The sequence below is a fragment of the Euprymna scolopes genome, chromosome 7, assembly GCF_053919585.1.
Source record: "Euprymna scolopes isolate OS-2025 chromosome 7, ASM5391958v1, whole genome shotgun sequence".
Classification (NCBI taxonomy): domain Eukaryota; kingdom Metazoa; phylum Mollusca; class Cephalopoda; order Sepiida; family Sepiolidae; genus Euprymna; species Euprymna scolopes.
Window position 1 is genome coordinate 172,086,166 of NC_136488.1, and position 15,000 is coordinate 172,101,165.

The following is a 15,000-nucleotide window of genomic DNA, read 5'->3' on the forward strand; positions in this document are numbered from 1 at the left end:
ACAAGAGGTTCTACCGCGATTTGAACTCGGATCGCTGGAGTCAAAGTTCAGAGTGCTAACCATTACACCATAGAACCTTGTAGTTACCACAACTCATTAACGATAAAATTATATACTAATGAATGTCAGACATGAATTATACAAAGAAGCACAAAACATTCTTAATTATTTGTACACGTGGTTACCTTGATTCAAATTTCAGATTAAAAGGAAATGTACAAGAGGTTCTACCGAGATTTGAACTCGGATCGCTGGATTCAAAGTCCAGAGTGCTAACCATTACACCATAGAACCTTATAGTTACCACAACTCATTAACGATAAAATTATATACTGATGAATGTCAGACATGAATTATACAAAGAAGCACAAAACATTCTTAATTATTTGTACTCGTGGTGATCTTGATTCAAATTTCAGATTAAAAGGAAATGTACAAGAGGTTCTACCGAGATTTGAACTCGGATCGCTGGATTCAAAGCCCAGAGTGCTAACCATTACACCATAGAACCTTATAGTTACCACAACTCATTAACGATAACATTATATAAATTAATGAATGTCAGACATGAATTATACAAAGAAGCACAAAACATTCTTAATTATTTGTACTCGTGGTGATCTTGATTAAAATTTCAGATTAAAAGGAAATGTACAAGAGGTTCTACCGAGATTTGAACTCGGATCGCTGGATTCAAAGTCCAGAGTGCTAACCATTACACCATAGAACCTTATTGTTACCACAACTCATTAACGATAACATTGTATAAATTAATGAATGTCAGACAGGAATTATACAAAAAAGCAGAAAACATTCTTAATTATTTGTACTCGTGGTGATCTTGATTCAAATTTCAGATTCAAAGGAAATGTACAAGAGGTTCTACTGAGATTTGAACTCATATCGCTGAATTCAAAGTCCAGTGTGCTAACCATTACACCATAGAACCTTATAGTTACCACAGCTTATTAACGATAAAATTATATACTAATGAATGTCAGACATGAATTATACAAAGAAGCACAAAACATTCTTAATTATTTGTACTGGTGGTGATCTTGATACAAATTTCAGATTAAAAAGAAATGTACAAGAGGTTCTACTTAGATTTGAACCCAGATAACTGGATTCAAAGTCCAGAGTGCTAACCATTACACCATAGAACCTTACAGTTACCACAACTCATTAACGATAATATTATATAAATGTATGAATGTCAGACATGAATTATACAAAGAAGCACAAAACATTCTTAATTATTTGTACTCGTGGTGATCTTGATTCAAATTTCAGATTACAAGGAAATGTACAAGAGGTTTTACCGAGATTTGAACTCGGATCGCTGGATTTAAAGTCCAGAGTGCTGACCATTACACCATAGAAACTTATAGTTACCACAACTCATTAACGATAACATTATATAAATTAATGAATGTCAGACTTGAATTATACAAAGAAGCACAAAACATTCTTAACTATTTGTACTCGTGGTGATCTTGATTCAAATTTCAGATTAAAAGGAAATGTACAAGAGGTTCTACTGAGATTTGAACTCGGATCGCTGAATTCAAAGTCCAGAGTGCTAACCATTACACCATAGAACCTTATAGTTACCAACACTCATTAACGATAAAATTATATAAATTAATGAATGTCAGACATGAATTATACAAAGAAGCATTAAATATTCTTAACTATTTGTACTCGTGGTGATCTTGATTCAAATTTCAGATTAAAAGGAAATGTACAAGAGGTTCTACCGAGATTTGAACTCGGATCGCTGGATTCAAAGTCCAGAGTGCTAACCATTACACCATAGAACCTTATAGTTACCACAGCCAATTAACGATAAAATTATATACTAATGAATGTCAGACATGAATTATACAAAGAAGCACAAAACATTCTTAATTATTTGTATTCGTGGTGATCTTGATTCAAATTTCAGACTAAAAGGAAATGTACAAGAGGTTCTACCGAGATTTGAACTCGGATCGCTGGATTCAAAGTCCAGATTGCAAACCATTACACCATAGAACCTTACAGTTACCACAGCTCATTAACGATAACATTATATAAATGTATGAATGTCAGACATGAATTATACAAAGAAGCACAAAACATTCTTAATTATTTGTACTCGTGGTGATCTTGATTAAAATTTCAGATTGAAAGGAAATGTACAAGAGGTTCTACCGAGATTTGGACTCGGATCGCTGGATTTGAAGTCCAGAGTGCTAACCATTACACCATAGAACCTTATAGTTACCACAACTCATGAACGATAAAATTATATAAATTAATGAATGTCAGACATGAATTATACAAAGAAGCACAAAACATTTTTAAATATTTGTACTCGTGGTGATCTTGATTCAAATTTCAGATTAAAAGGAAATGTACAAGAGGTTCTACTGAGATTTGAACTCGGATCGCTGGATTCAAAGTCCAGAGTGCTAACCATTACACCATAGAACCTTATAGTTACCACAGCTAATTAACGATAAAATTATATACTAATAATTGTCAGACATGAATTATACAAAGAAGCACAAAACATACTTAATTATTTGTACTCGTGGTGATCTTGATTCAAATTTCAGACTAAAAGGAAATGTACAAGAGGTTCTACCGAGATTTGAACTCGGATCGCTGGATTCAAAGTCCAGAGTGCTAACCATTACACCATAGAACCTTATAGTTACCACCACTCATTAACGATAAAATTATATAAATTAATGAATGTCAGACATGAATTATACAAAGAAGCATTAAATATTCTTAACTATTTGTACTCGTGGTGCTCTTGATTCAAATTTCAGATTAAAAGGAAATGTACAAGAGGTTCTACCGAGATTTGAACTCGGATCGCTGCAGTCAAAGTCAAGAGTGCAAACCATTACACCATAGAACCTTATAGTTACCACAGCTCATTAACGATAAAATTATATAAATCAATGAATGTCAGACATGAATTATACAAAGAAGCACAAAACATTCTTAAATATTTGTACTCGTGGTGATCTTGATTCATATTTCAGATTAAAAGGGAATGTACAAGAGGTTCTACCGAGATTTGAACCCAGATCGCTGGATTCAAAGTCCAGAGTGCTAACCATTACACCATAGAACCTTACAGTTACCCCAACTCATTAACGATAACATTATATAAATGTATGAATGTCAGACGTGAATTGTACAAAGAAGCACAAAACATTCTTAATTATTTGTACTCGTGGTGATCTTGATTGCATTTCAGATTAAAAGGAAATGTACGAGAGATTCTACCGAGATTTGAACTCGGATCGCTGGATTCAAAGTCTAGAGTGCTAACCATTACACCATAGAACCTTATAGTTACCACAACTCATTAACGATAAAATTATATACTAATGAATGTCAGACATGAATTATACAAAGAAGCACAAAACATTCTTAATTATTTGTACACGTGGTTATCTTGATTACAATTTCAGATTAAAAGGAAATGTACAAGAGGTTCTACCGAGATTTGAACTCGGATCGCTGGATTCAAAGTCCAGAGTGCTAACCATTACACCATAGAACCTTATAGTTACCACAACTCATTAACGATAACATTATATAAATTAATGAATGTCAGACATGAATTATACAAAGAAGCACAAAACATTCTTAATTATTTGTACTCGTGGTTATCTTGATTCACATTCCAGATTAAAAGGAAATGTACAAGAGGTTCTACCGAGATTTGAACTCGGATCGCTGGATTCAAAGTCCAGAGTGCTAACCATTACACCATAGAACCTTACAGTTACCACAGCTCATTAACGATAACATTATATAAATGTATGAATGTAAGACATGAATTATACAATGAAGCACAAAACATTCTTAATTATTTGTACTCGTGGTGATCTTGATTCAAATTTCAGATTAAAAGTAAATGTACAAGAGGTTCTACCGAGATTTGAACTCGGATCGCTGGATTCAAAGTCCAGAGTGCTAACCATTACACCATAGAACCTTATAGTTACCACAACTCATTAACGATAAAATTATATACTAATGAATGTCAGACATGAATTATACAAAGAAGCATTAAATATTCTTAACTATTTGTACTGGTGGTGATCTTGATTCAAATTTCAGATTAAAAGGGAATGTACAAGAGGTTCTACCGAGATTTGAACTCGGATTACTGGATTCAAAGTCCAGAGTGCTAACCATTACACCATAGAACCTTAAAGTTTCCACAACTCATTAACGATAAAATTATATACTAATGAATGTCAGACATGAATTATACAAAGAAGCACAAAACATTCTTAATTATTTGTACTCGTGGTGATCTTGATTAAAATTTCAGATTAAAAGGAAATGTACAAGAGGTTCTACCGAGATTTGAACTCGGATCGCTGGATTTGAAGTCCAGAGTGCTAACCATTACACCATAGAACCTTATAGTTACCACAACTCATGAACGATAAAATTATATAAATTAATGAATGTCAGACATGAATTATACAAAGAAGCACAAAACATTTTTAAATATTTGTACTCGTGGTGATCTTGATTCAAATTTCAGATTAAAAGGTAATGTACATAAGGTTCTACTGAGATTTGAACTCGGATCGCTGGATTCAAAGTCCAGAGTGCTAACCATTACACCATAGAACCTTATAGTTACCACAGCTAATTAACGATAAAATTATATACTAATGAATGTCAGACATGAATTATACAAAGAAGCACAAAACATTCTTAATTATTTGTACTCGTGGTGATCTTGATTCAAATTTCAGATTAAAAGGAAATGTACAAGAGGTTCTACCGAGATTTGGACTCGGATCGCTGGATTCAAAGTCCAGAGTGCTAACCATTACACACTAGAACCTTATAGTTTCCACAACTCATTAACGATAACATTATATAAATTAATGAATATCAGACATGAATTATACAAAGAAGCACAAAACATTCTTAATTATTTGTACTCGTGGTGATCTTGATTCAAATTTCAGATTAAAAGGGAATGTACAAGAGGTTCTACCGAGATTTGAACTCGGATTACTGGATTCAAAGTCCAGAGTGCTAACCATTACACCATAGAACCTTATAGTTTCCACAACTCATTAACGATAACATTATATAAATTAATGAATGTCAGACATGAATTATACAAAGAAGCACAAAACATTCTTAATTATTTGTACTCGTGGTGATCTTGATTCAAATTTCAGATTAAAAGGAAATGTACAAGAGGTTCTACCGAGATTTGGACTCGGATCGCTGGATTCAAAGTCCAGAGTGCTAACCATTACACCATACAACCTTACAGTTACCCAAACTCATTAACGATAACATTATATAAATGTATGAATGTCAGACGTGAATTATACAAAGAAGCACAAAACATTCTTAATTATTTGTACTCGTGGTGATCTTGATTGCATTTCAGATTAAAAGGAAATGTACAAGAGATTCTACCGAGATTTGAACTCGGATCGCTGGATTCAAAGTCCAGAGTGCTAACCATTACACCATAGAACCTTATAGTTACCACAACTCATTAACGATAAAATTATATACTAATGAATGTCAGACATGAATTATACAAAGAAGCACAAAACATTCTTAATTATTTGTACACGTGGTTATCTTGATTAAAATTTCAGATTAAAAGGAAATGTACACGAGGTTCTACCGAGATTTGAACTCGGATCGCTGGATTCAAAGTCCACAGTGCTAACCATTACACCATAGAACCTTATAGTTACCACAACTCATTAACGATAACATTATATAAATTAATGAATGTCAGACATGAATTATACAAAGAAGCACAAAACATTCTTAATTATTTGTACTCGTGGTTATCTTGATTCACATTCCAGATTAAAAGGAAATGTACAAGAGGTTCTACCGAGATTTGAACTCGGATCGCTGGATTTAAAGTCCAGAGTGCTAACCATTACACCATAGAACCTTACAGTTACCACAGCTCATTAACGATAACATTATATAAATGTATGAATGTAAGACATGAATTATACAAAGAAGCACAAAACATTCTTAATTATTTGTACTCGTGGTGATCTTGATTCAAATTTGAGATTAAAAGTAAATGTACAAGAGATTCTACCGAGATTTGAACTCGGATCGCTGGATTCAAAGTCCAGAGTTTTAACCATTACACCATAGAACCTTATAGTTACCACAACTCATTAACGATAATATTATATAAATTAATGAATGTCAGACATGAATTATACAAAGAAGCACAAAACATTCTTAATTATTTGTACTCGTGGTGATCTTGATTCAAATTTCAGACTAAAAGGAAATGTACAAGAGGTTCTACCGAGATTTGAACTCGGATCGCTGGATTCAAAGTCCAGATTGCTAACCATTACACCATAGAACCTTATAGTTACCACCACTCATTAACGATAAAATTATATAAATTAATGAATGTCAGACATGAATTATACAAAGAAGCACAAAACATTCTTAATTATTTGTACTCGTGGTGATCTTGATTCAAATTTCAGATTAAAAGGAAATGTACAAGAGGTTCTACCGAGATTTGGACTCGGATCGCTGGATTCAAAGTCCAGAGTGCTAACCATTACACCATAGAACCTTATAGTTTCCACAACTCATTAACGATAACATTATATAAATTAATGAATGTCAGACATGAATTATACAAAGAAGCACAAAACATTCTTAATTATTTGTACTCGTGGTGATCTTGATTCAAATTTCAGATTAAAAGGGAATGTACAAGAGGTTCTACCGAGATTTGAACTCGGATTACTGGATTCAAAGTCCAGAGTGCTAACCATTACACCATAGAACCTTATAGTTTCCACAACTCATTAACGATAACATTCTATAAATTAATGAATGTCAGACATGAATTATACAAAGAAGCACAAAACATTCTTAATTATTTGTACTCGTGGTGATTTTGATAAAAATTTCAGATTAAAAGGAAATGTACAAGAGGTTCTACCGAGATTTGGACTCGGATCGCTGGATTCAAAGTCCAGAGTGCTAACCATTACACCATAGAACCTTATAGTTTCAACAACTCATTAACGATAACATTATATACTAATGAATGTCAGACATGAATTATACAAAGAAGCACAAAACATTCTTAATTATTTGTACTCGTGGTGATCTTGATTAAAATTTCAGATTAAAAGGAAATGTACAAGAGGTTCTACTGAGATTTGAACTCGGATTGCTGGATTCAAAGTCCAGAGTGCTAACCATTACACCATAGAACCTTATAGTTACCACAGCCAATTAACGATAAAATTATATACTAATGAATGTCAGACATGAATTATACAAAGAAGCAGTAAAAATTCTTAATTATTTGTATTCGTGGTGATCTTGATTAAAATTTCAGACTAAAAGGAAATGTACAAGAGGTTCTACCGAGATTTGAACTCGGATCGCTGGATTCAAAGTCCAGAGTGCAAACACTTACACCATAGAACCTTACAGTTACCACAGCTCATTAACGATAACATTATATAAATGTATGAATGTCAGACATGAATTATACAAAGAAGCACAAAACATTCTTAATTATTTGTACTCGTGGTGATCTTGATTAAAATTTCAGATTGAAAGGAAATATACAAGAGGTTCTACCGAGATTTGAACTCGGATCGCTGGATTTGAAGTCCAGAGTGCTAACCTTTACACCATAGAACCCTATAGTTACCACCACTCATTAACGATAAAATTATATAAATTAATGAATGTCAGACATGAATTATACAAAGAAGCATTAAATATTCTTAACTATTTGTACCGGTGGTGATCTTGATTAAAATTTCAGATTGAAAGGAAATGTACAAGAGGTTCTACCGAGATTTGAACTCGGATCGCTGGATTCAAAGTCCAGAGTGCAAACCATTACACCATAGAACCTTATAGTTACCACAGCTCATTAACGATAAAATTATATAAATTAATGAATGTCAGACATGAATTATACAAAGAAGCACAAAACATTCTTAATTATTTGTACTCGTGGTGTCTTGATTCATATTTCAGATTAAAAGGAAATGTACAAGAGGTTCTACCGAGATTTGAACTCGGATCGCTGGATTCAAAGTCAAGAGTGCAAACCATTACACCATAGAACCTTATAGTTACCACAGCTCATTAACGATAAAATTATATAAATTAATGAATGTCAGACATGAATTATACAAAGAAGCACAAAACATTCTTAATTATTTGTACTCGTGGTGATCTTGATTCAAATTTCAGATTAAAAGGAAATGTACAAGAGGTTCTACCTAGATTTGAACTCGGATCGCCAGATTCAAAGTCCAGAGTGCTAACCATTACCCCATAGAACCTTATAGTTACCACAACTCATTAACGATAACATTATATAAATTAATGAATGTCAGACATGAATTATACAAAGAAGCACAAAACATTCTTAATTATTTGTACTCATGGTGATCTTGATTCAAATTTAAGATTAAAAGGAAATGTACAAGAGGTTCTACCGAGATTTGACCTCGGATCGCTGGATTCAAAGTCCAGAGTGCTAACCATTACACCATAGAACCTTATAGTTACCCCAGCTCATTAACGATTAAATTATATAAATTAATGAATGTCAGACATGAATTATACAAAGAAGCACAAAACATTCTTTAATATTTGTACTCGTGGTGATCTTGATTCAAATTTCAGATTAAAAGGGAATGTACAAGAGGTTCTACCGAGATTTGAACTCGGATCGCTGGATTCAAAGTCCAGAGTGCTAACCATTACACCATAGAACCTTATAGTTACCACAACTCATTAACGATAAAATTATATAAATTAATGAATGTCAGACATGAATTATACAAAGAAGCACAAAACATTCTTAATTATTTGTACTCGTGGTGATCTTGATTCAAATTTCAGATTAAAAGGAAATGTACAAGAGGTTCTACCGAGATTTGAACTCGGATCGCTGGATTCAAAGTCCAGAGTGCTAACCATTACACCATAGAACCTTATAGTTACCACAACTCATTAACGATAACATTATATAAATTAATGAATGTCAGACATGAATTATACAAAGAAGCACAAAACATTCTTAATTATTTGTACTCGTAGTGATCATGATTCAAATTTCAGATTAAAAGGGGATGTACAAGAGGTTCTACCGAGATTTGAACTCGGATCGCTGGATTCAAAGTCCAGAGTGCTAACCATTACACCATAGAACCTTATAGTTACCTAAACTCATTAACGATAAAATTATATAAATTAATGAATGTCAGACATGAATTATACAAAGAAGCATTAAATATTCTTAACTATTTGTACTCGTGGTGCTCTTGATTCAAATTTCAGATTAAAAGGAAATGTACAAGAGGTTCTACCGAGATTTGAACTCGGATCGCTGGAGTCAAAGTCAAGAGTGCAAACCATTACACCATAGAACCTTATAGTTACCACAGCTTATTAACGATAAAATTATATAAATCAATGAATGTCAGACATGAATTATACAAAGAAGCACAAAACATTCTTAAATATTTGTACTCGTGGTGATCTTGATTCATATTTCAGATTAAAAGGGAATGTACAAGAGGTTCTACCGAGATTTGATCCCAGATCGCTGGATTCAAAGTCCAGAGTGCTAACCATTACACCATAGAACCTTACAGTTACCCCAACTCATTAACGATAACATTATATAAATGTATGAATGTCAGACGTGAATTATACAAAGAAGCACAAAACATTCTTAATTATTTGTACTCGTGGTGATCTTGATTGCATTTCAGATTAAAAGGAAATGTACAAGAGATTCTACCGAGATTTGAACTCGGATCGCTGGATTCAAAGTCCAGAGTGCTAACCATTACACCATAGAAACTTATAGTTACCACAACTCATTAACGATAAAATTATATACTAATGAATGTCAGACATGAATTATACAAAGAAGCACAAAACATCTTAATTATTTGTACACGTGGTTATCTTGATTAAAATTTCAGATTAAAAGGAAATGTACAAGAGGTTCTACCGAGATTTGAACTCGGATCGCTGGATTCAAAGTCCAGAGTGCTAACCATTACACCATAGAACCTTATAGTTACCACAACTCATTAACGATAAAATTATATAAATTAATGAATGTCAGACATGAATTATACAAAGAAGCACAAAACATTCTTAATTATTTGTACTCGTGGTGATCTTGATTCAAATTTCAGATTAAAAGGAAATGTACAAGAGGTTCTACCGAGATTTGAACTCGGATCGCTGGATTCAAAGTCCAGAGTGCTAACCATTACACCATAGAACCTTATAGTTACCACAACTCATTAACGATAACATTATATAAATTAATGAATGTCAGACATGAATTATACAAAGAAGCACAAAACATTCTTAATTATTTGTACTCGTAGTGATCTTGATTCAAATTTCAGATTAGAAGGGGATGTACAAGAGGTTCTACCGAGATTTGAACTCGGATCGCTGGATTCAAAGTCCAGAGTGCTAACCATTACACCATAGAACCTTATAGTTACCTAAACTCATTACCGATAAAATTATATAAATTAATGAATGTCAGACATGAATTATACAAAGAAGCATTAAATATTCTTAACTATTTGTACTCGTGGTGCTCTTGATTAAAATTTCAGATTAAAAGGAAATGTACAAGAGGTTCTACCGAGATTTGAACTCGGATCGCTGGAGTCAAAGTCAAGAGTGCAAACCATTACACCATAGAACCTTATAGTTACCACAGCTTATTAACGATAAAATTATATAAATCAATGAATGTCAGACATGAATTATACAAAGAAGCACAAAACATTCTTAAATATTTGTACTCGTGGTGATCTTGATTCATATTTCAGATTAATAGGGAATGTACAAGAGGTTCTACCGAGATTTGAACCCAGATCGCTGGATTCAAAGTCCAGAGTGCTAACCATTACACCATAGAACCTTACAGTTACCCCAACTCATTAACGATAACATTATATAAATGTATGAATGTCAGACGTGTATTATACAAAGAAGCACAAAACATTCTTAATTATTTGTACTCGTGGTGATCTTGATTGCATTTCAGATTAAAAGGAAATGTACAAGAGATTCTACCGAGATTTGAACTCGGATAGCTGGATTCAAAGTCCAGAGTGCTAACCATTACACCATAGAACCTTATAGTTACCACAACTCATTAACGATAAAATTATATACTAATGAATGTCAGACATGAATTATACAAAGAAGCACAAAACATTCTTAATTATTTGTACACGTGGTTATCTTGATTAAAATTTCAGATTAAAAGGAAATGTACAAGAGGTTCTACCGAGATTTGAACTCGGATCGCTGGATTCAAAGTCCAGAGTGCTAACCATTACACCATAGAACCTTATAGTTACCACAACTCATTAACGATAACATTATATAAATTAATGAATGTCAGACATGAATTATACAAAGAAGCACAAAACATTCTTAATTATTTGTACTCGTGGTTATCTTGATTCACATTCCAGATTAAAAGGAAATGTACAAGAGGTTCTACCGAGATTTGAACTCGGATCGCTGGATTCAAAGTCCAGAGTGATAACCATTACACCATAGAACCTTACAGTTACCACAGCTCATTAACGATAACATTATATAAATGTATGAATGTAAGCCATGAATTATACAAAGAAGCACAAAACATTCTTAATTATTTGTACTCGTGGTGATCTTGATTCAAATTTTAGATTAAAAGTAAATGTACAAGAGATTCTACCGAGATTTGAACTCGGATCGCTGGATTCAAACTCCAGAGTGCTAACCATTACACCATAGAACCTTATGGTTACCACCACTCATTAACGATAAAATTATATAAATTAATGAATGTCAGACATGAATTATACAAAGAAGCATTAAATATTCTTAACTATTTGTACTGGTGGTGATCTTGATTCAAATTTCAGATTAAAAGGGAATGTACAAGAGGTTCTACCGAGATTTCAACTCGGATTACTGGATTCAAAGTCCAGAGTGCTAACCATTCCACCATAGAACCTTACAGTTTCCACAACTCATTAACGATAAAATTATATACTAATGAATGTCAGACATGAATTATACAAAGAAGCACAAAACATTCTTAATTATTTGTACTCGTGGTGATCTTGATTCAAATTTCAGATTAAAAGGAAATGTACAAGAGGTTCTACCGAGATTTGAACTCGGATCGCTGGATTCAAAGTCCAGAGTGCTAACCATTACACCATAGAACCTTATAGTTTCCACAACTCATTAACGATAACATTATATAAATTAATGAATGTCAGACATGAATTATACAAAGAAGCACAAAACATTCTTAATTATTTGTACTCGTGGTGATCTTGATTCAAATTTCAGATTAAAAGGGAATGTACAAGAGGTTCTACCGAGATTTGAACTCGGATTACTGGATTCAAAGTCCAGAGTGCTAACCATTACACCATAGAACCTTACAGTTTCCACAACTCATTAACGATAAAATTATATACTAATGAATGTCAGACATGAATTATACAAAGAAGCACAAAACATTCTTAATTATTTGTACTCGTGGTGATCTTGATTAAAATTTCAGATTAAAAGGAAATGTACAAGAGGTTCTACCGAGATTTGAACTCGGATCGCTGGATTCAAAGTCCAGAGTGCTAACCATTACACCATAGAACCTTATAGTTACCTAAACGCATTAACGATAAAATTATATAAATTAATGAATGTCAGACATGAATTATACAAAGAAGCATTAAATATTCTTAACTATTTGTACTCGTGGTGCTCTTGATTCAAATTTCAGATTAAAAGGAAATGTACAAGAGGTTCTACCGAGATTTGAACTCGGATCGCTGGAGTCAAAGTCAACAGCGCAAACCATTACACCATAGAACCTTATAGTTACCACAGCTCATTAACGATAAAATTATATAAATCAATGAATGTCAGACATGAATTATACAAAGAAGCACAAAACATTCTTAAATATTTGTACTCGTGGTGATCTTGATTCATATTTCAGATTAAAAGGGAATGTACAAGAGGTTCTACCGAGATTTGAACCCAGATCGCTGGATTCAAAGTCCAGAGTGCTAACCATTACACCATAGAACCTTACAGTTACCCCAACTCATTAACGATAACATTATATAAATGTATGAATGTCAGACGTGAATTATACAAAGAAGCACAAAACATTCTTAATTATTTGTACTCGTGGTGATCTTGATTGCATTTCAGATTAAAAGGAAATGTACAAGAGATTCTACCGAGATTTGAACTCGGATCGCTGGATTCAAAGTCCAGAGTGCTAACCATTACACCATAGAACCTTATAGTTACCACAACTCATTAACGATAAAATTATATACTAATGAATGTCAGACATGAATTATACAAAGAAGCACAAAACATTCTTAATTATTTGTACACGTGGTTATCTTGATTAAAATTTCAGACTAAAAGGAAATGTACAAGAGGTTCTACCGAGATTTGAACTCGGATCGCTGGATTCAAAGTCCAGAGTGCTAACCATTACACCATAGAACCTTATAGTTACCACAACTCATTCACGATAAAGTTATATAAATTAATGAATGTCAGACATGAATTATACAAAGAAGCACAAAACATTCTTAATTATTTGTACTCGTGGTTATCTTGATTCACATTCCAGATTAAAAGGAAATGTACAAGAGGTTCTACCGAGATTTGAACTCGGATCGCTGGATTCAAAGTCCAGAGTGCTAACCATTACACCATAGAACCTTACAGTTACCACAGCTCATTAACGATAACATTATATAAATGTATGAATGTAAGACATGAATTATACAAAGAAGCACAAAACATTCTTAATTATTTGTACTCGTGGTGATCTTGATTCAAATTTCAGATTAAAAGTAAATGTACAAGAGATTCTACCGAGATTTGAACTCGGATCGCTGGATTCAAAGTCCAGAGTGCTAACCATTACACCATAGAACCTTATAGTTTCCACAACTCATTAACGATAACATTATATAAATTAATGAATGTCAGACATGAATTATACAAAGAAGCACAAAACATTCTTAATTATTTGTACTCGTGGTGATCTTGATTCAAATTTCAGATTAAAAGGGAATGTACAAGAGGTTCTACCGAGATTTGAACTCGGATTACTGGATTCAAAGTCCAGAGTGCTAACACTTACACCATAGAACCTTACAGTTTCCACAACTCATTAACGATAAAATTATATACTAATGAATGTCAGACATGAATTATACAAAGAAGCACAAAACATTCTTAATTATTTGTACTCGTGGTGATCTTGATTAAAATTTCAGATTAAAAGGAAATGTACAAGAGGTTCTACCGAGATTTGAACTCGGATCGCTGGATTCAAAGTCCAGAGTGCTAACCATTACACCATAGAACCTTATAGTTACCTAAACGCATTAACGATAAAATTATATAAATTAATGAATGTCAGACATGAATTATACAAAGAAGCATTAAATATTCTTAACTATTTGTACTCGTGGTGCTCTTGATTCAAATTTCAGATTAAAAGGAAATGTACAAGAGGTTCTACCGAGATTTGAACTCGGATCGCTGGAGTCAAAGTCAACAGCGCAAACCATTACACCATAGAACCTTATAGTTACCACAGCTCATTAACGATAAAATTATATAAATCAATGAATGTCAGACATGAATTATACAAAGAAGCACAAAACATTCTTAAATATTTGTACTCGTGGTGATCTTGATTCATATTTCAGATTAAAAGGGAATGTACAAGAGGTTCTACCGAGATTTGAACCCAGATCGCTGGATTCAAAGTCCAGAGTGCTAACCATTACACCATAGAACCTTACAGTTACCCCAACTCATTAACGATAACATTATATAAATGTATGAATGTCAGACGTGAATTATACAAAGAAG

The 15,000-nt window shown here is 33.0% G+C and overlaps 53 non-coding genes across 53 annotated transcripts; all 53 read right to left on the minus strand.

The window, feature by feature from the left end:
- Nucleotides 1-222: 222 nt before the first annotated feature.
- On the minus strand, nucleotides 223-294 carry Trnaq-uug (transfer RNA glutamine (anticodon UUG)). The gene has a single exon. It is a non-coding gene; the product is annotated as a tRNA-Gln (tRNA).
- A 145-nt stretch (nucleotides 295-439) lies between these two features.
- Trnaq-uug (transfer RNA glutamine (anticodon UUG)) lies at nucleotides 440-511 on the minus strand. The gene has a single exon. It is a non-coding gene; the product is annotated as a tRNA-Gln (tRNA).
- A 147-nt stretch (nucleotides 512-658) lies between these two features.
- On the minus strand, nucleotides 659-730 carry Trnaq-uug (transfer RNA glutamine (anticodon UUG)). Its single transcript has one exon. It is a non-coding gene; the product is annotated as a tRNA-Gln (tRNA).
- A 147-nt stretch (nucleotides 731-877) lies between these two features.
- Trnaq-uug (transfer RNA glutamine (anticodon UUG)) lies at nucleotides 878-949 on the minus strand. Its single transcript has one exon. It is a non-coding gene; the product is annotated as a tRNA-Gln (tRNA).
- A 583-nt stretch (nucleotides 950-1,532) lies between these two features.
- Trnaq-uug (transfer RNA glutamine (anticodon UUG)) lies at nucleotides 1,533-1,604 on the minus strand. Its single transcript has one exon. It is a non-coding gene; the product is annotated as a tRNA-Gln (tRNA).
- A 147-nt stretch (nucleotides 1,605-1,751) lies between these two features.
- Trnaq-uug (transfer RNA glutamine (anticodon UUG)) lies at nucleotides 1,752-1,823 on the minus strand. Its single transcript has one exon. It is a non-coding gene; the product is annotated as a tRNA-Gln (tRNA).
- A 145-nt stretch (nucleotides 1,824-1,968) lies between these two features.
- Nucleotides 1,969-2,040, minus strand: Trnaq-uug (transfer RNA glutamine (anticodon UUG)). Its single transcript has one exon. It is a non-coding gene; the product is annotated as a tRNA-Gln (tRNA).
- A 366-nt stretch (nucleotides 2,041-2,406) lies between these two features.
- On the minus strand, nucleotides 2,407-2,478 carry Trnaq-uug (transfer RNA glutamine (anticodon UUG)). Its single transcript has one exon. It is a non-coding gene; the product is annotated as a tRNA-Gln (tRNA).
- A 145-nt stretch (nucleotides 2,479-2,623) lies between these two features.
- Trnaq-uug (transfer RNA glutamine (anticodon UUG)) lies at nucleotides 2,624-2,695 on the minus strand. Its single transcript has one exon. It is a non-coding gene; the product is annotated as a tRNA-Gln (tRNA).
- A 366-nt stretch (nucleotides 2,696-3,061) lies between these two features.
- Trnaq-uug (transfer RNA glutamine (anticodon UUG)) lies at nucleotides 3,062-3,133 on the minus strand. Its single transcript has one exon. It is a non-coding gene; the product is annotated as a tRNA-Gln (tRNA).
- A 146-nt stretch (nucleotides 3,134-3,279) lies between these two features.
- Trnaq-uug (transfer RNA glutamine (anticodon UUG)) lies at nucleotides 3,280-3,351 on the minus strand. Its single transcript has one exon. It is a non-coding gene; the product is annotated as a tRNA-Gln (tRNA).
- Nucleotides 3,352-3,496: 145 nt separating this feature from the next.
- Nucleotides 3,497-3,568, minus strand: Trnaq-uug (transfer RNA glutamine (anticodon UUG)). Its single transcript has one exon. It is a non-coding gene; the product is annotated as a tRNA-Gln (tRNA).
- A 147-nt stretch (nucleotides 3,569-3,715) lies between these two features.
- On the minus strand, nucleotides 3,716-3,787 carry Trnaq-uug (transfer RNA glutamine (anticodon UUG)). The gene has a single exon. It is a non-coding gene; the product is annotated as a tRNA-Gln (tRNA).
- Nucleotides 3,788-3,934: 147 nt separating this feature from the next.
- On the minus strand, nucleotides 3,935-4,006 carry Trnaq-uug (transfer RNA glutamine (anticodon UUG)). The gene has a single exon. It is a non-coding gene; the product is annotated as a tRNA-Gln (tRNA).
- A 145-nt stretch (nucleotides 4,007-4,151) lies between these two features.
- Nucleotides 4,152-4,223, minus strand: Trnaq-uug (transfer RNA glutamine (anticodon UUG)). Its single transcript has one exon. It is a non-coding gene; the product is annotated as a tRNA-Gln (tRNA).
- A 364-nt stretch (nucleotides 4,224-4,587) lies between these two features.
- Trnaq-uug (transfer RNA glutamine (anticodon UUG)) lies at nucleotides 4,588-4,659 on the minus strand. Its single transcript has one exon. It is a non-coding gene; the product is annotated as a tRNA-Gln (tRNA).
- Nucleotides 4,660-5,023: 364 nt separating this feature from the next.
- Nucleotides 5,024-5,095, minus strand: Trnaq-uug (transfer RNA glutamine (anticodon UUG)). Its single transcript has one exon. It is a non-coding gene; the product is annotated as a tRNA-Gln (tRNA).
- A 147-nt stretch (nucleotides 5,096-5,242) lies between these two features.
- Nucleotides 5,243-5,314, minus strand: Trnaq-uug (transfer RNA glutamine (anticodon UUG)). The gene has a single exon. It is a non-coding gene; the product is annotated as a tRNA-Gln (tRNA).
- Nucleotides 5,315-5,460: 146 nt separating this feature from the next.
- Nucleotides 5,461-5,532, minus strand: Trnaq-uug (transfer RNA glutamine (anticodon UUG)). The gene has a single exon. It is a non-coding gene; the product is annotated as a tRNA-Gln (tRNA).
- Nucleotides 5,533-5,677: 145 nt separating this feature from the next.
- Nucleotides 5,678-5,749, minus strand: Trnaq-uug (transfer RNA glutamine (anticodon UUG)). The gene has a single exon. It is a non-coding gene; the product is annotated as a tRNA-Gln (tRNA).
- Nucleotides 5,750-6,115: 366 nt separating this feature from the next.
- On the minus strand, nucleotides 6,116-6,187 carry Trnaq-uug (transfer RNA glutamine (anticodon UUG)). Its single transcript has one exon. It is a non-coding gene; the product is annotated as a tRNA-Gln (tRNA).
- A 147-nt stretch (nucleotides 6,188-6,334) lies between these two features.
- Nucleotides 6,335-6,406, minus strand: Trnaq-uug (transfer RNA glutamine (anticodon UUG)). Its single transcript has one exon. It is a non-coding gene; the product is annotated as a tRNA-Gln (tRNA).
- Nucleotides 6,407-6,553: 147 nt separating this feature from the next.
- Nucleotides 6,554-6,625, minus strand: Trnaq-uug (transfer RNA glutamine (anticodon UUG)). Its single transcript has one exon. It is a non-coding gene; the product is annotated as a tRNA-Gln (tRNA).
- A 147-nt stretch (nucleotides 6,626-6,772) lies between these two features.
- Nucleotides 6,773-6,844, minus strand: Trnaq-uug (transfer RNA glutamine (anticodon UUG)). Its single transcript has one exon. It is a non-coding gene; the product is annotated as a tRNA-Gln (tRNA).
- Nucleotides 6,845-6,991: 147 nt separating this feature from the next.
- Nucleotides 6,992-7,063, minus strand: Trnaq-uug (transfer RNA glutamine (anticodon UUG)). Its single transcript has one exon. It is a non-coding gene; the product is annotated as a tRNA-Gln (tRNA).
- A 145-nt stretch (nucleotides 7,064-7,208) lies between these two features.
- On the minus strand, nucleotides 7,209-7,280 carry Trnaq-uug (transfer RNA glutamine (anticodon UUG)). The gene has a single exon. It is a non-coding gene; the product is annotated as a tRNA-Gln (tRNA).
- A 583-nt stretch (nucleotides 7,281-7,863) lies between these two features.
- Nucleotides 7,864-7,935, minus strand: Trnaq-uug (transfer RNA glutamine (anticodon UUG)). The gene has a single exon. It is a non-coding gene; the product is annotated as a tRNA-Gln (tRNA).
- Nucleotides 7,936-8,081: 146 nt separating this feature from the next.
- Nucleotides 8,082-8,153, minus strand: Trnaq-uug (transfer RNA glutamine (anticodon UUG)). Its single transcript has one exon. It is a non-coding gene; the product is annotated as a tRNA-Gln (tRNA).
- Nucleotides 8,154-8,519: 366 nt separating this feature from the next.
- Nucleotides 8,520-8,591, minus strand: Trnaq-uug (transfer RNA glutamine (anticodon UUG)). The gene has a single exon. It is a non-coding gene; the product is annotated as a tRNA-Gln (tRNA).
- Nucleotides 8,592-8,738: 147 nt separating this feature from the next.
- On the minus strand, nucleotides 8,739-8,810 carry Trnaq-uug (transfer RNA glutamine (anticodon UUG)). Its single transcript has one exon. It is a non-coding gene; the product is annotated as a tRNA-Gln (tRNA).
- A 147-nt stretch (nucleotides 8,811-8,957) lies between these two features.
- Nucleotides 8,958-9,029, minus strand: Trnaq-uug (transfer RNA glutamine (anticodon UUG)). The gene has a single exon. It is a non-coding gene; the product is annotated as a tRNA-Gln (tRNA).
- A 147-nt stretch (nucleotides 9,030-9,176) lies between these two features.
- Nucleotides 9,177-9,248, minus strand: Trnaq-uug (transfer RNA glutamine (anticodon UUG)). The gene has a single exon. It is a non-coding gene; the product is annotated as a tRNA-Gln (tRNA).
- A 366-nt stretch (nucleotides 9,249-9,614) lies between these two features.
- Nucleotides 9,615-9,686, minus strand: Trnaq-uug (transfer RNA glutamine (anticodon UUG)). Its single transcript has one exon. It is a non-coding gene; the product is annotated as a tRNA-Gln (tRNA).
- A 146-nt stretch (nucleotides 9,687-9,832) lies between these two features.
- On the minus strand, nucleotides 9,833-9,904 carry Trnaq-uug (transfer RNA glutamine (anticodon UUG)). The gene has a single exon. It is a non-coding gene; the product is annotated as a tRNA-Gln (tRNA).
- A 144-nt stretch (nucleotides 9,905-10,048) lies between these two features.
- Nucleotides 10,049-10,120, minus strand: Trnaq-uug (transfer RNA glutamine (anticodon UUG)). Its single transcript has one exon. It is a non-coding gene; the product is annotated as a tRNA-Gln (tRNA).
- Nucleotides 10,121-10,267: 147 nt separating this feature from the next.
- Trnaq-uug (transfer RNA glutamine (anticodon UUG)) lies at nucleotides 10,268-10,339 on the minus strand. Its single transcript has one exon. It is a non-coding gene; the product is annotated as a tRNA-Gln (tRNA).
- A 147-nt stretch (nucleotides 10,340-10,486) lies between these two features.
- Trnaq-uug (transfer RNA glutamine (anticodon UUG)) lies at nucleotides 10,487-10,558 on the minus strand. The gene has a single exon. It is a non-coding gene; the product is annotated as a tRNA-Gln (tRNA).
- Nucleotides 10,559-10,924: 366 nt separating this feature from the next.
- Trnaq-uug (transfer RNA glutamine (anticodon UUG)) lies at nucleotides 10,925-10,996 on the minus strand. Its single transcript has one exon. It is a non-coding gene; the product is annotated as a tRNA-Gln (tRNA).
- Nucleotides 10,997-11,142: 146 nt separating this feature from the next.
- Nucleotides 11,143-11,214, minus strand: Trnaq-uug (transfer RNA glutamine (anticodon UUG)). Its single transcript has one exon. It is a non-coding gene; the product is annotated as a tRNA-Gln (tRNA).
- Nucleotides 11,215-11,359: 145 nt separating this feature from the next.
- On the minus strand, nucleotides 11,360-11,431 carry Trnaq-uug (transfer RNA glutamine (anticodon UUG)). Its single transcript has one exon. It is a non-coding gene; the product is annotated as a tRNA-Gln (tRNA).
- Nucleotides 11,432-11,578: 147 nt separating this feature from the next.
- Trnaq-uug (transfer RNA glutamine (anticodon UUG)) lies at nucleotides 11,579-11,650 on the minus strand. The gene has a single exon. It is a non-coding gene; the product is annotated as a tRNA-Gln (tRNA).
- Nucleotides 11,651-11,797: 147 nt separating this feature from the next.
- Nucleotides 11,798-11,869, minus strand: Trnaq-uug (transfer RNA glutamine (anticodon UUG)). Its single transcript has one exon. It is a non-coding gene; the product is annotated as a tRNA-Gln (tRNA).
- Nucleotides 11,870-12,233: 364 nt separating this feature from the next.
- Trnaq-uug (transfer RNA glutamine (anticodon UUG)) lies at nucleotides 12,234-12,305 on the minus strand. Its single transcript has one exon. It is a non-coding gene; the product is annotated as a tRNA-Gln (tRNA).
- A 147-nt stretch (nucleotides 12,306-12,452) lies between these two features.
- Nucleotides 12,453-12,524, minus strand: Trnaq-uug (transfer RNA glutamine (anticodon UUG)). The gene has a single exon. It is a non-coding gene; the product is annotated as a tRNA-Gln (tRNA).
- A 145-nt stretch (nucleotides 12,525-12,669) lies between these two features.
- On the minus strand, nucleotides 12,670-12,741 carry Trnaq-uug (transfer RNA glutamine (anticodon UUG)). Its single transcript has one exon. It is a non-coding gene; the product is annotated as a tRNA-Gln (tRNA).
- Nucleotides 12,742-13,107: 366 nt separating this feature from the next.
- On the minus strand, nucleotides 13,108-13,179 carry Trnaq-uug (transfer RNA glutamine (anticodon UUG)). The gene has a single exon. It is a non-coding gene; the product is annotated as a tRNA-Gln (tRNA).
- Nucleotides 13,180-13,325: 146 nt separating this feature from the next.
- Trnaq-uug (transfer RNA glutamine (anticodon UUG)) lies at nucleotides 13,326-13,397 on the minus strand. The gene has a single exon. It is a non-coding gene; the product is annotated as a tRNA-Gln (tRNA).
- Nucleotides 13,398-13,542: 145 nt separating this feature from the next.
- Nucleotides 13,543-13,614, minus strand: Trnaq-uug (transfer RNA glutamine (anticodon UUG)). The gene has a single exon. It is a non-coding gene; the product is annotated as a tRNA-Gln (tRNA).
- Nucleotides 13,615-13,761: 147 nt separating this feature from the next.
- On the minus strand, nucleotides 13,762-13,833 carry Trnaq-uug (transfer RNA glutamine (anticodon UUG)). Its single transcript has one exon. It is a non-coding gene; the product is annotated as a tRNA-Gln (tRNA).
- Nucleotides 13,834-13,980: 147 nt separating this feature from the next.
- Nucleotides 13,981-14,052, minus strand: Trnaq-uug (transfer RNA glutamine (anticodon UUG)). Its single transcript has one exon. It is a non-coding gene; the product is annotated as a tRNA-Gln (tRNA).
- Nucleotides 14,053-14,199: 147 nt separating this feature from the next.
- Nucleotides 14,200-14,271, minus strand: Trnaq-uug (transfer RNA glutamine (anticodon UUG)). The gene has a single exon. It is a non-coding gene; the product is annotated as a tRNA-Gln (tRNA).
- A 145-nt stretch (nucleotides 14,272-14,416) lies between these two features.
- Nucleotides 14,417-14,488, minus strand: Trnaq-uug (transfer RNA glutamine (anticodon UUG)). The gene has a single exon. It is a non-coding gene; the product is annotated as a tRNA-Gln (tRNA).
- A 366-nt stretch (nucleotides 14,489-14,854) lies between these two features.
- Trnaq-uug (transfer RNA glutamine (anticodon UUG)) lies at nucleotides 14,855-14,926 on the minus strand. Its single transcript has one exon. It is a non-coding gene; the product is annotated as a tRNA-Gln (tRNA).
- Nucleotides 14,927-15,000: the final 74 nt, after the last annotated feature.